The following is an 11,965-nucleotide window of genomic DNA, read 5'->3' as shown; positions in this document are numbered from 1 at the left end:
CAACAATAAATTTATCAAAACTCGATGACATTGTCGATGTAACTTTTGCAACATTGTTTTAGTTACAAGCTGTTTTTTGGTAGAACTCTTGTATTGTATTGGATGAAATTAGATTGAGCATGGTAACGAATGAAACAATTACTCAAATACTCTGCAATAAAGCAGTGACGAGTGTGTGCAAAACACACAAAGTTATCCAGCAGATGGCAGTATAGGCTCGCAGAACTAAATGTCCTCATGGGGTTATACTGCATTTTAAAATTACATTTATTCTGCTCTATATGGCTTCTGAAAAAGGCCAGTAGGTGTCAGTCTATACCAGTGACACATCGTGGCCCTCACAGCGATCAGGCTGTTGGGAATATGTTGACTGAACTCTGTAGGCATTTTCTAATCGTTTATTAATATTACTATTATTGTCATTATGTGGTAACTTAGGCAGTTTTCAATTCTTTACACAGTTTGTATTGTCATTTGGTTTGTACAAGCTAATTCCTGACTACCAAATTATTAGTATTTACTAAAATACGTGTTACTGCTTTATTGCTAGTCATTTTCTATACGTTTAAAGTTATTGGTCCAGCCATATTTATTTTCTTTTCTTCTTTAATGTTTATTCCATTGGACCACAAAATTAATCAATATCTGATTTTGATCGGTTCATTTTTAGTTTATTCATTGTGACATTTCTCAGTTTCAAGCTTTTTTCAATGGCCATTAATGTAAGCGGTGCAAATCACTAGTGACTAGTCACAACAATAGATATACCTGCACCTGCTTGTGAGATTTTACACGAGAACTTTTTTTTAATCACCAGTTTAACACAGCCCAGAGAGGTTTTCTTTAAAGGTATGTGTGTTATTGTTGCAGTTTGCATCATATAGCCAATAGGGAAAGGTTTCTTCCTGTCTGTTGTTGATTTCCTTTTTTTTTTTTTTTTTTTTGCAACACGAGACGGTTCAAATATTGGAAACGTTTGTCAGTATGATACAGCATAGTTCTACACCAAGGACAAAAAAACAGAGCAATAAATCTTTAAGTCTCTATATTTATAAAGGTCTAGTTCATGCAGATCTTGTATTGTGTCTCTTTCTTAGTGTGGACGTATCTAATTAAGCGTTCAATGGGATTGTAGTTTTGCAAATGAAAAGAAACTTTGTTGTTTGTCCTGTAATAACTCCTACAGCCAGTGTATTTAGCTGAGTTTAGCTGAGCAGGGATATCACCATTACACATCTGCACAGAGCTGCACCAAGAAGTTGAAAAGACACCTCTGATTAATGTGACACTATAAAAAAAAAAAAAACGTCTTTGACAGCAAGGGCCACATTGCTCATGGGGTTCAGCAGTGTCGGCTCCCTTTTCTTCCCATCCTTCATCCGCTCCACCCGGTCCCCTCCACCATGAAAGTCGAACAAATGTGCTGACATTGATGCCGTCTCGGCGCCCGGCCTAATTTCATTCCAGCCCGAGAGAGACGGCTATCTCCAAAGATCTTGACAGACAATTGTATTTACTATTTTCTTTTCACAAGCCAATAAAGGGTGAGCAGTTATTGCATCAGATTATATGAAAAAACGTTTAATGATTCCAATTTATAACTCTAGACTGAATAATGATACGGCTAAGAGCTGACAGGCCATGATAAATGAAGCCTCATATAAAACATATTTAGTGTGAAGAATTGCTGGAGATGAATTGCACAGTGATACAAACTCGTGATAAAGAATAGTAAGAGCCACTAGAAGACTTGATAATGTGCTATTCATTTTCAAGTGATTTTGCTGGTTAATAAAAGAGCACAAATTAAAAATATATTTATTGCAGTTGCCTGATATCTCTGCATGCCGAGCCACAATTGAAATGCTACACTTTTCTTTAAATTGAAACCTTGTTATACCTGCTGTCAATGCATTCAATTTCCATTTCACCATTTTCAACATTTTCATCCTCCTATTTTCTATACCTGCCAATCTGAGCTAATTTTGGACTAAACCTCAGACTGACCACTGGTCAAACCAAGGGCGATCATCATTCTGTGTTAAATGAGGATTCACACCGTGCTAGATGCACAAGTCTACCGTTTTCGATTCAAGACCGAAATTAGAAATATGGTACCTCCAAGATATTGACATTACATCTTCAAATAAAAAATGCACGACTGATAAAAGACAATTGACAAATGATTGGTCAGGTGTGCATTTCAGATCCAATCCACCTTTTAAAACCAACACTATCACATTGCAGCGTTACAAAATAATGTTCAAAAATGCAGACTAACGATGCAAAAACCTTTCAGAGAGAGAGAGGCATTTCACGTATTCAGGATGGATACAATTATTACAAGTTGTTCTAAAGCTAGCTAGTTACCGAACTGTGTAGTCGGAGCTAGCTAAACTGAAAAAAAAGGGTGTGTCGAATTTAATCACTTTTATTTCGTCAAGTGGTTGCACAAAATATAATCATCTGAATTCAAACTAAACTTCTACTTAAAAAATGATCTTGATCCAGGTTATTTTATATTTTGCAACCACCTGACAAAATAAAATCGAGTAAATTCAACCATCTTTTTTTCAGCGTAGTTGTCCTGCCCTGGAAGTGCTAAATAAATCATTTTCTTGGGTGAAATAATCCACCCAGCTGTGTTGTTGGATAACCTATTCTCACTATATGTCCACTTTTTCATGAAAAGTCTGCCTTGAAAATGAATTTATAATCATGTATTTATTTTAATTTGTATTTATTTATTGCTTAATAAATGACCACTGTCTTTTATAATGACAATTTACAAACCAATTAAAACAGATTTGGGAACTGTATTGGGTACTGATCCAAAGTTTGGGAAATCCTGTCTCTGTGTTTTATGTGACTGCATGCTATCGTGCGCATGCAACTATATACGCAACAATTAAAAGAGCGGTGTAAGGGGAGGTCACACTTTTATGTTGGTGTGGATTGTTTTCATTCTACAGCATGAAAAGTAGCCTATGTATTATGTATGATCATTACAGCATTGATAAAACAATAAAATGACTTTCCCCCCGTGTTGTACATGCAGTGTTTTTAATCACAATTGTGTATTTGCAGTGACTGAAAAACAATGGCTGCCTCGATCCTCTGGTGGCTTCTAAGACGGACATACTGTATAGGGAGCACTTGAGAACTGCACACATCCTCTTTGTACTTCAGGGAGATGTGCCTGGAGTGCAAGGTCAGCATCCTCAGCCAACCCTGCATCCATCCTAGTTTTCAAGCTCAAATTACAATGATAAAAGTGCATCGCTGATGAGGAAATGTAAATGAGGAGAGATAATATGGCCTTCTTTCAACGGTCACGAGTGCATGGGGAGGGAGGTGAATTATTTGAGGTTCATGTTGATGCCTGGGGCACACATGAAACCGAGACTATTGTTTTTGCTTTAATGTAGATACAGAAGGGTCAGAGGATGGTGCGACGATGCTCATTAGAATAAGTGACCCCGATGTCTGTTTAGGAGAGCTGCATCAAAAAGGGACTTGAACAGGCTGTTGTTCTATATGAGCACGTCCTTTAACACAGATTGACATAGACCTCACATTTATGAAGGCATATTGCTTAAAGTACCACTTAGGACCATGCTAATACATTTACCACCATTGCTATTCATACCTGGTTCACTGGTAAGGCGAGTGAGTTTATTATATGCTAAGGTTTCTGTGCTTTTTTTTTTTTCACAGTGATAATATTGCTTGAGTGAAAAGGTAAACTCTCTTTTGACATTGCATGATAAGCTATTGTTGCTACACATACTCATTGTGACATCATGTGTGCAATTTCAATTTAAAATACTGTATGTTGAGCTCGCATTTTGAGGATGATTTATTTCCAGAGTAATATTTTTGAAAGCATTCATGGAGCTAATCGCCTGTCCACAATCTGCCCATTTATCTATCTCACCAATATTATATAAACAAAACCAAAATGGAAGAAGGCCATCTGCAGCAGTTGCCTCCATGTTTTCCTGTGTGAGCCATTCTTCTGCCTCCATCCTGTCATCCATCTGACAGTCTAGCATTCAATCCATCCCATCACTTTGTTGTCCTTAAACCTCTTGTTGTGTTTGTTTCTTTCCAACAATATCCATATGTTAATGTGACCTACTGAGTAATTAACCATCCAAAAATATAATAAAGCAATGCAAATTCATCAATATTTTAAATTAATTCCATCCGCCCCATCCCAATATTGTCATTTATCTAAAAATAGAAAAGATAGAAAACATTTGAAGCTATTGCCTCTCTCTTGCCCATTACGCTCCATCCATTTGATGAATGTTTTCCCAACATCTCAGTCAAGAAGTTAAAAAAAAAGAAAAAAGAAAGAAGAAAACCCTGCTTCCATTGTCTCAATTTTGCCCATTGAAACACCATTCTAAACCATCCATGGTATGTGTGCAAAACTGTGGTTTAGCAAACTAAATCACATACATTCCATTGATTTCTTTTTTGTTCAAGGAATCTCCTGCAAGTCAGTTACTGGGAGAGGTGGGAAGAGAGTAGCACGGATGGCTAAGCAAAACCATGAGAGGCTTCTAAAAACACAGGTTGTTTCTCTCAACCGATCCTCGAGATGGAGCTCATCCGTGATTGCTGGATAGTTCCGGACACAGAGAGGGCTGAGCTTCGACCTCCCATTTACAGCCTAGCAACACACTATGACCTCATCCCTCTGCCACCCACCATTAATAGGATATGAAAGAACAAAAACAATCGAAAGAATAACCCCATGAACATCGTTTCTGTCCATCTTGGGAAGGCTAACGTGCATTGACGATAGACATTTTGATCAAATCAAAATGATACATTATGGTATGAACGCTGTTTTGTTGTTTATTTTCACAAGCAGCATTTCCTATTACCTGTCTGTTGGCGATCTAGAGCACCTTCTTGCTGACAACATCAAAAATTGGGCTGTTTTGTACAAAACAATGCAAGAAAGTGGGTCAAATTGACCCAAGTAGTGGATCAGCCTATTTTTGACCCTAAATTGTGTTCTTTTTAACCCAACTGTTTTTAGAGTGTAACCTGGTGAAGTTGGAGGTGGGATGGAACACTCTCTGCTTAAAGACCTTTTTTTTTTTTCAATTTCAATTTCAATTCTGACAACGTGAATGAGGACATAAAACATGCGCAAACAATGTGCATTGTATTTCCCTTGTTGTTATTTAGCCGCGTTAAACCCTCCGCGCTCAGGCCTCCCACCCAGAACCTCGGTTCTCGTACAAGACCTCAGGCAGCGGTGAACAAGGGGCATCTGAATGGCCCAAGACTGGCCTTTGTGTGGCCCTACTGCAGTGTCTCTTTATTTACACAGTCTTTAATGCTGTATGTTTTCTTTCCCTTAATTGCGTTGGCCTTTGGTGGCCTCTGGTCAATCAATACCATCTCTCCAATGACATCAGCACCTCTATTCAGCCTGTTTGGCCTTGCCAGGTGATGGTGCTGCTTCGTGGGAGAAACTAACAGCTCTCTTTTTTTCTCCCATCACTGAGCTCACCAGGTACTGCCAATAGCGACAACGTGTAAATTATTGATGGATAACACGACAAACATACATGTAACAGGAGCCAGAACACTCTCTGTCAAGACACTAATCACACATTTGGTCTCTCCCGGTGTCTTAACGCTAGCACAAAGCTATACATTTTGGATGTTTGTGTACTTAGTAGCAACAATTGTGAAACAGCCGTTGGTGTTGTGAGCACGCCCATAGCCCCGTGTCCGAATCAAAAGGCTTAGTTGGAGGAGTTTCATATGAAAGAACTTTGGGAGACTGTGAGTCAGGCCCCTTTCATCAAGAATCAGCGTTAGCGATGATTGGGCAAAATGCTACCTTCTGTACCTTGTCATTAAATCCCTCATTTGTCAAAATACCCTTCCATCCGTCCACCTACCCGTCCGCTTATCAAATGATGCGCGTATTCTGTTGTGTTTTTCAACAGAGGGTGCGCCTTCCCGTGGACTCACTCAGCAGTGGAAATGACGGTGAAGTCTGCTTGATGCGGCAATCAGTGTCAGCAAAACAATTTTGCTGACCTCCGACACTGGAGATGAGCATGGGAGAGAGCGAGTTGACATGCGTCCACCGCTCGCGTGTGCGTGTGAGAGCGCAAGCACATTCATCATAAGAGCTCCCACTCCTGTGTCCAATTCAGCGATGATTCTCTAGTGCGCCACCATGGCAATGTTTAGTCAGAGCAGGACATAATTATCTTTTTGTGTACTTTAATAAGGAGACATCCGAGTGTTCGGATGACAAGGGCACACACACTACAAAACTCCTGCGCTGTGATATTATCCCCTCCATTCCATGTAATTAAAACATAAATAATGAAATGCCGCTAACGAAAGTAACTGGTATGCAAATTTGAGGATCCAGTGAGTTGAAGAACACTTTTTTTTTGAACGCCAAATGGGGGCCATTTAAAGTTGACCTTTGGAAATGTTATTTTGAATGCAATGCGATGGCGCTGTTTAATTTGAAGAGGTGCTTATCTCAAAGTCAACATCTTACTTCTGTTTTCCTGACGCACACTCAGTCACCATATATTAGGCAGTAGCCTGGCAACCACAAGAGTCGGGCTGCGGCAAATGGATATGTTTGCAATATGCCAGGCCTGCCGTGCTCCTTACTGCTGACCCCGCCTGCCATTTTGTTTCGGTCCTGTGAAGGTGTCACCGATAAACGTTACCTTGTCTCAGCAGGTGTGCCTGGATGGAGGGCCCCGCCGTACGGAGGAGGTCACCAACCCCACAGTGTTTCCCCCTTTTATTTGAATAATGGGCCATTAGGACGGCTGGATGTCCGACGTTAAAGTAGCCGTATGTGTCTCTTAGATAAAAGACATAATTATCTGAAAGAGGGAGGATGTGTTTGTACACCCTTTTCCCTCAGAATTGGCACATACTTCCACCATTAGGTGGCGACAGAGAGCGGTTGCGGAAGGGAAGCCCAGCCGTCACACTCTCAAACGTTTACTGCACACAGTGTTTGGAAAACTTCATTTTATGGTACATTCAAGTCCAGCACTGTCAAATAGGATAAACAGATTTCCAACAATGGCAGTGTTATTGTGTTACAATTACAGCTTTAAGGCAATCACCTCATTACTACCATCAGGAATTCACCAAATAATAATGCAAAGTATGAAATGTGTAAAACTTCAGCTTGCTTCGGTGTTCTTTTCCGACAGCATTGTGGCTTCTTTTCTGCCACGTAGTTGTAGTTTAAGAGCACTTTCCATACAATCAATTGAAATGTGCATAGGACATTTGGAGTGTTATTTATCAAATCCAAAATGGGTGCCAATTAAAGATGAGTCTTTATTTTTTTGCCCTTGAGGGTTTTACGCCTCCGCTGCTATCACCTTATAAAAGCTCCCTTTTAACGCAAAGAATAGAAGCCTATTTTCATGACCTCCTCTAATGTATTCTCATCCATCGTCACTGCCTGGAAAAAAGTTTTCACCTCAGCACAAAACATGTTAATTGCCAACGTGGGCCTAGTATAAAGAAAATATCTCCACGTTGATTATCTAAATATGTCGGCAACCCATCTGCAGGAAGCCATTGAAATTACTAAATTGTGTATTCCCCTTGTCGTCTTTCAATTTGAATGCATTCTTAATCAAAAGGCTTCAGAAATGTGCAGATGGGTAATCCTTGTGTCTGCAAGGAGCAGCCTGGTTCAAGGTGAATGTTTCACACCCCTAAGCCCTCGTGTTTTGCTCCATTGTGTGGTTTTGGTTCATATCCTCATGGGTTGCTCGCCGCGCCCAAATGGGGACTTTTCTGGAACGCGCAGACATAAGCAACTATCCTAACACATATATTGATAGGAAATCTTGGCCATCAGTCTGATCTTGCAAATGCAAACAAACATTTTTTGAAGAATAACACACTCTGTCAACAATAATGTTAGTTGTTAAACTTTTCTCTTCAAACAAATCAAGGCAATTAGAGGCCATCACTTTTTAGGGTTTGAGGTCCAAAACACACACAAACTTTGCGGTCAGTGACAAGTCCATTGTTGTCACGTCTGTCAAAGTGTTTAATGTATAGTCCAAGACCTAATTGCTTGCCTGAATGATGATATTAAATAGCACTTTTTCATTAAAGGAATTTCCAAGTAGTGTATGAAGATCTGTTTTTAAGATCCAAAAGTTGAAGGCCTTGGGCACAGTGTTAATTTTGACAAGATATTTTAATTTAGCTTTTGTTATAGTCTTTTGACAAAAATTAATTTAAATTTTAGTCATAAATGAGTCATCTGGTTGTATTCTAGTTTTAGTCCAATGTTAGTCGACGAAATTAAAGGGCAATTTTAGTCGACTATATTAGTAATTATTTTTGTCAATGTTTTCCTTCATTTCAATTTTTATACAGAAAGTATAACACACCTAAACAAAAATGTAGTTCAACACGCAAGACACTCATTTAACACAACGGTGTCATTATTAAACTTTGTTTCAATGAAAAATGTTGAAATGACAATCTTATGGCATCTTAAAAATGAGTTTTCGACTAAATAAATGTTTAAAAAAAACAGCTTGGTAGTGTCAACAGATCCAATGCTAAGATGTTAAACTGCTGTCATTTACCACTGCGTAATATGCACATAATTATTTTCACTTCTTCACAGTTTAATGCTACAACAATGTTAGCAACGGCAACAAATTTACCTTAGAGAACACCTCAGCATGTATGTTCTGTTGATGTTGCTTCAGTTCAAATTTGCCTTATAGACCAGGTCTCAGGATTACCCAGAATGCACTGCCCTGCGTCCATTTTGAATGTCATGCTCCGCTACCGCTTCATTTGTTACTGTTCAGCGAAGCAAGAAGGACGTTTGCCATGTGTACTATGTCCGTTGTTGTTGGCTGTACAAATCAAGGGGTGAAAAAAACATTTTTACAGACTCCTGAAAGTGATCACAAATCAGGGATTTCACGCCTGGAAAAAAAGAGAAAGACGAAGACCACTGTAGCTGGCTGCAATAAACAGAGCCAACCTACCAAACTCCGACTATGTTCGAATTTGCTCGCATCACTTTGTCACAGGTAAAATATTCTCTGCTGAAATGGATCACTCGTTGTTCTATTCTTCAGCGATAGTAATTTTATCTCATTAGTTAGACTACCCTGCTAAAAAAGAAAAAAAAACATTAAAAAATCGGACTGTCCTGTGGTGTAGTGTGTTCGTGTTGGTCTTGCAAGTTGGCCCGTTAGTAGCTGATGAGACCAGCACGAAAACAAAACAAAAACACTCCGGTCTATGCTGTTTTCAAACTGGGCAGGTATGTTATTATTTTTACTATTTGTCCCTATTTTTAACACCAAATATATCTTTTTGATATTTATGTTGGTGGTTTTTGCGGCTTTGAAGAGCACAGATGTTAAAATTGCAACCACTAGCGACTACAAAGGAATGTTGAAACAAAATAAGCTTGTTTGTATGGTCGTATTATTCTAGGGTTTTAAATGCAGCCTGTATTTTTCAGTAAAATGTTATGTTTCTCTTCTTTTCTTTTTAGAATAGTCCATGTAGTGCTATTCAAATGTATCATATAATTTCTTGCCATACTTTACTTTGGACCTGTGCTGAAGGTTAAAGTCGATATCTTAGTCAAGCTTTCAAATCGTTGCCTGAAGATGCTCGTCGAAGAGAAGACAAGGACAAGCTCTGCCCATCTTGCAATTACCCGTCCTTGACATCCTGCTAGGATGTATTGTTTTAAAAGACGGAAGAAATCTTGGGTGACTAAAGCAAGCTAACTGTTGCAACCTGTATTTCTGAAGTTCTCTTTTCATAGACTCGCTGTCAAATGAATTCAAGTCGGCACGTTGACATCTTCCGGCTACCTTGAGAGACCGCCGCTGCGTCTCCATTGTAGACGTGCCTCTCTTCACTTCCATCTCTTATTTACCACATGATTTGCTTCTCCACCTGTTTTAAAAACCTCTCCAATTGAGATTGTTGAGGAGGTCGCAGCTGTGATTTGATACTGCTCCTCTACTTTCACCTTGGGAGATGGCTATTGTCCACTGTGTTGAAGATGACCCTGCGAGGTTACCTTCTTGATTGATTTTAATGCCCCTTCCATAGCTATTAAACAAGAACGTTGCCTCACCGCTACGTGGATAGTCGCTGTCTCGCAGTTAATTTGCAGCTTTTATATGAGAAACGTGCCCAGTTTCCTTCTTTCCTTAGTTACAGTATGTCTCGAACTTCACATACAGTCTCAGTCTGTCTGTATTAATGATTGACTTTCTTCAGGGTCTTTGGATATTGAACATCTGACCTTACCTGAAGTTATTGATTTGTATCAATACAGAGAGTCATAGAAGTCATAGAATACTAATGAAATAATAGTCAAGTCGTGATTGAGTGACTGACTATATGGACAAAATGTAAACAGGAATTGAACACATCAGTTATGGAGTCGCTTCGCATTTGCAGCAATAACTGCTTCCACTCTTCTGTGAATTTTTTGTCCAGTGCTCCAGAAGAACTGTTTTCAGGGCAGAGGTCACTGAGAGAGTGCCTGGCTCACACTCTTGATTGTAGTCAATCCCAATGGTGTTTGATGGGGTTGAGGTCAAGGCTCTTAAGTGCTTCTACACCAAACCCACCCAATAGGGAGCGGACTAAACAATATAACCAATATGTGTTGATGCGTTGTGAGAATTGTATGAGAAACGCGATTGGGAAACGCTGCATCTCGTGTTATGAATCAGGAAAACCAAACCATGGTGTGTACTAGACCCTCTGGCTTATTACCGGTGTATAAAAAAGGGCTAATACTTTGATCCATTAATGACTGAATTGTTTTATCGCTTGTTATTGCAAGTGTAAACAAAACAAAAAAATACATAATTCTGTCAAATCGTAACTCATCTCAATTGAAATTGATTGTATTGCCTTGCATATCTGAAATAAATCGTATTTTAGCTGTGGATCGTTTTGGCCTTAATACTGGAAATGCATCATCCTAGTTACCCTAGTAACTACCCTAGTTCCTTTATGGACTTGCTGCTATGTGCTGTAAACTGCGGCACAGCCGTAATGGAGCAGGAAAAGATCCAAGTCAAAGATAAATGGTCTAGTCCTGGGGTCACCAACGTGGTGCTTTGCTCGCAGTCGCTAAATATCCCCCAAGGACCACATGAGTAGCCAGCAAGCCAGTTCTAAAAGTAGCTCACCGGTGACGGGACATTGTGATCATGATCATTTGAAAATGTTAACGCTGAGAGACATTTATCGAAATAAAGTGTTCATATGGATTAATGTATCTGTTCCCTAATTATTGTGAGAAATCATTAACATGATCAGTGTCTGCACATAAATGATTATGATTCATTATTAATAACATATAATACTGACGCATTAAAGATAATTTGAGCAAATGTATTATTTCGGAAGTGTGTATCAAATTGGTAGCACTTCACACCACTCAGTGCACAAGAAGTAGCTCTCGGTTTCAAAAAAGGGTGGTGAGCCCTGGTCTTGTCAAACTTGTAATTAATTGCATCTTATTAGAAAGTTTGTGACTTCATTATTATTTATTTGATGTTGCATCGTTTTATACTCTGTGGGGAAGATAATGATTTAATCTGTGGCTGATAGATTTATACCGGTAAATTTGCTCATTTGCAAAGAAGTCAACATTCAATTTGTGCCATTGTTAACCATTTATGGTAATAATTTGAAAAGCAGTCCAAAACACATAAAAAGCACACACTATAAAAGTTACGGAATATTGCGCTTTTGTTTTTTTTAGAATATGAAGCAAAACAGAGGTTAAAGAAACCCTTGTTGGCAAGCACAGCAAAGAGTCGTTTCTTGCAATTGGTCACCATGTTTACAAAATGCTCCGCAGTAATTTCGGGGCACTCCTTTTAACAGAAACTTTCTTGGCTGCGGATCA

Source organism: Filicampus tigris, chromosome 13 (assembly GCF_054856515.1).
Source record: "Filicampus tigris isolate MCC_2025a chromosome 13, RoL_Ftig_1.0, whole genome shotgun sequence".
Classification (NCBI taxonomy): Eukaryota; Metazoa; Chordata; class Actinopteri; order Syngnathiformes; family Syngnathidae; genus Filicampus; species Filicampus tigris.
The sequence above is the reverse complement of the archived record's forward strand: the minus strand, read 5'-3'. Positions refer to the sequence as shown.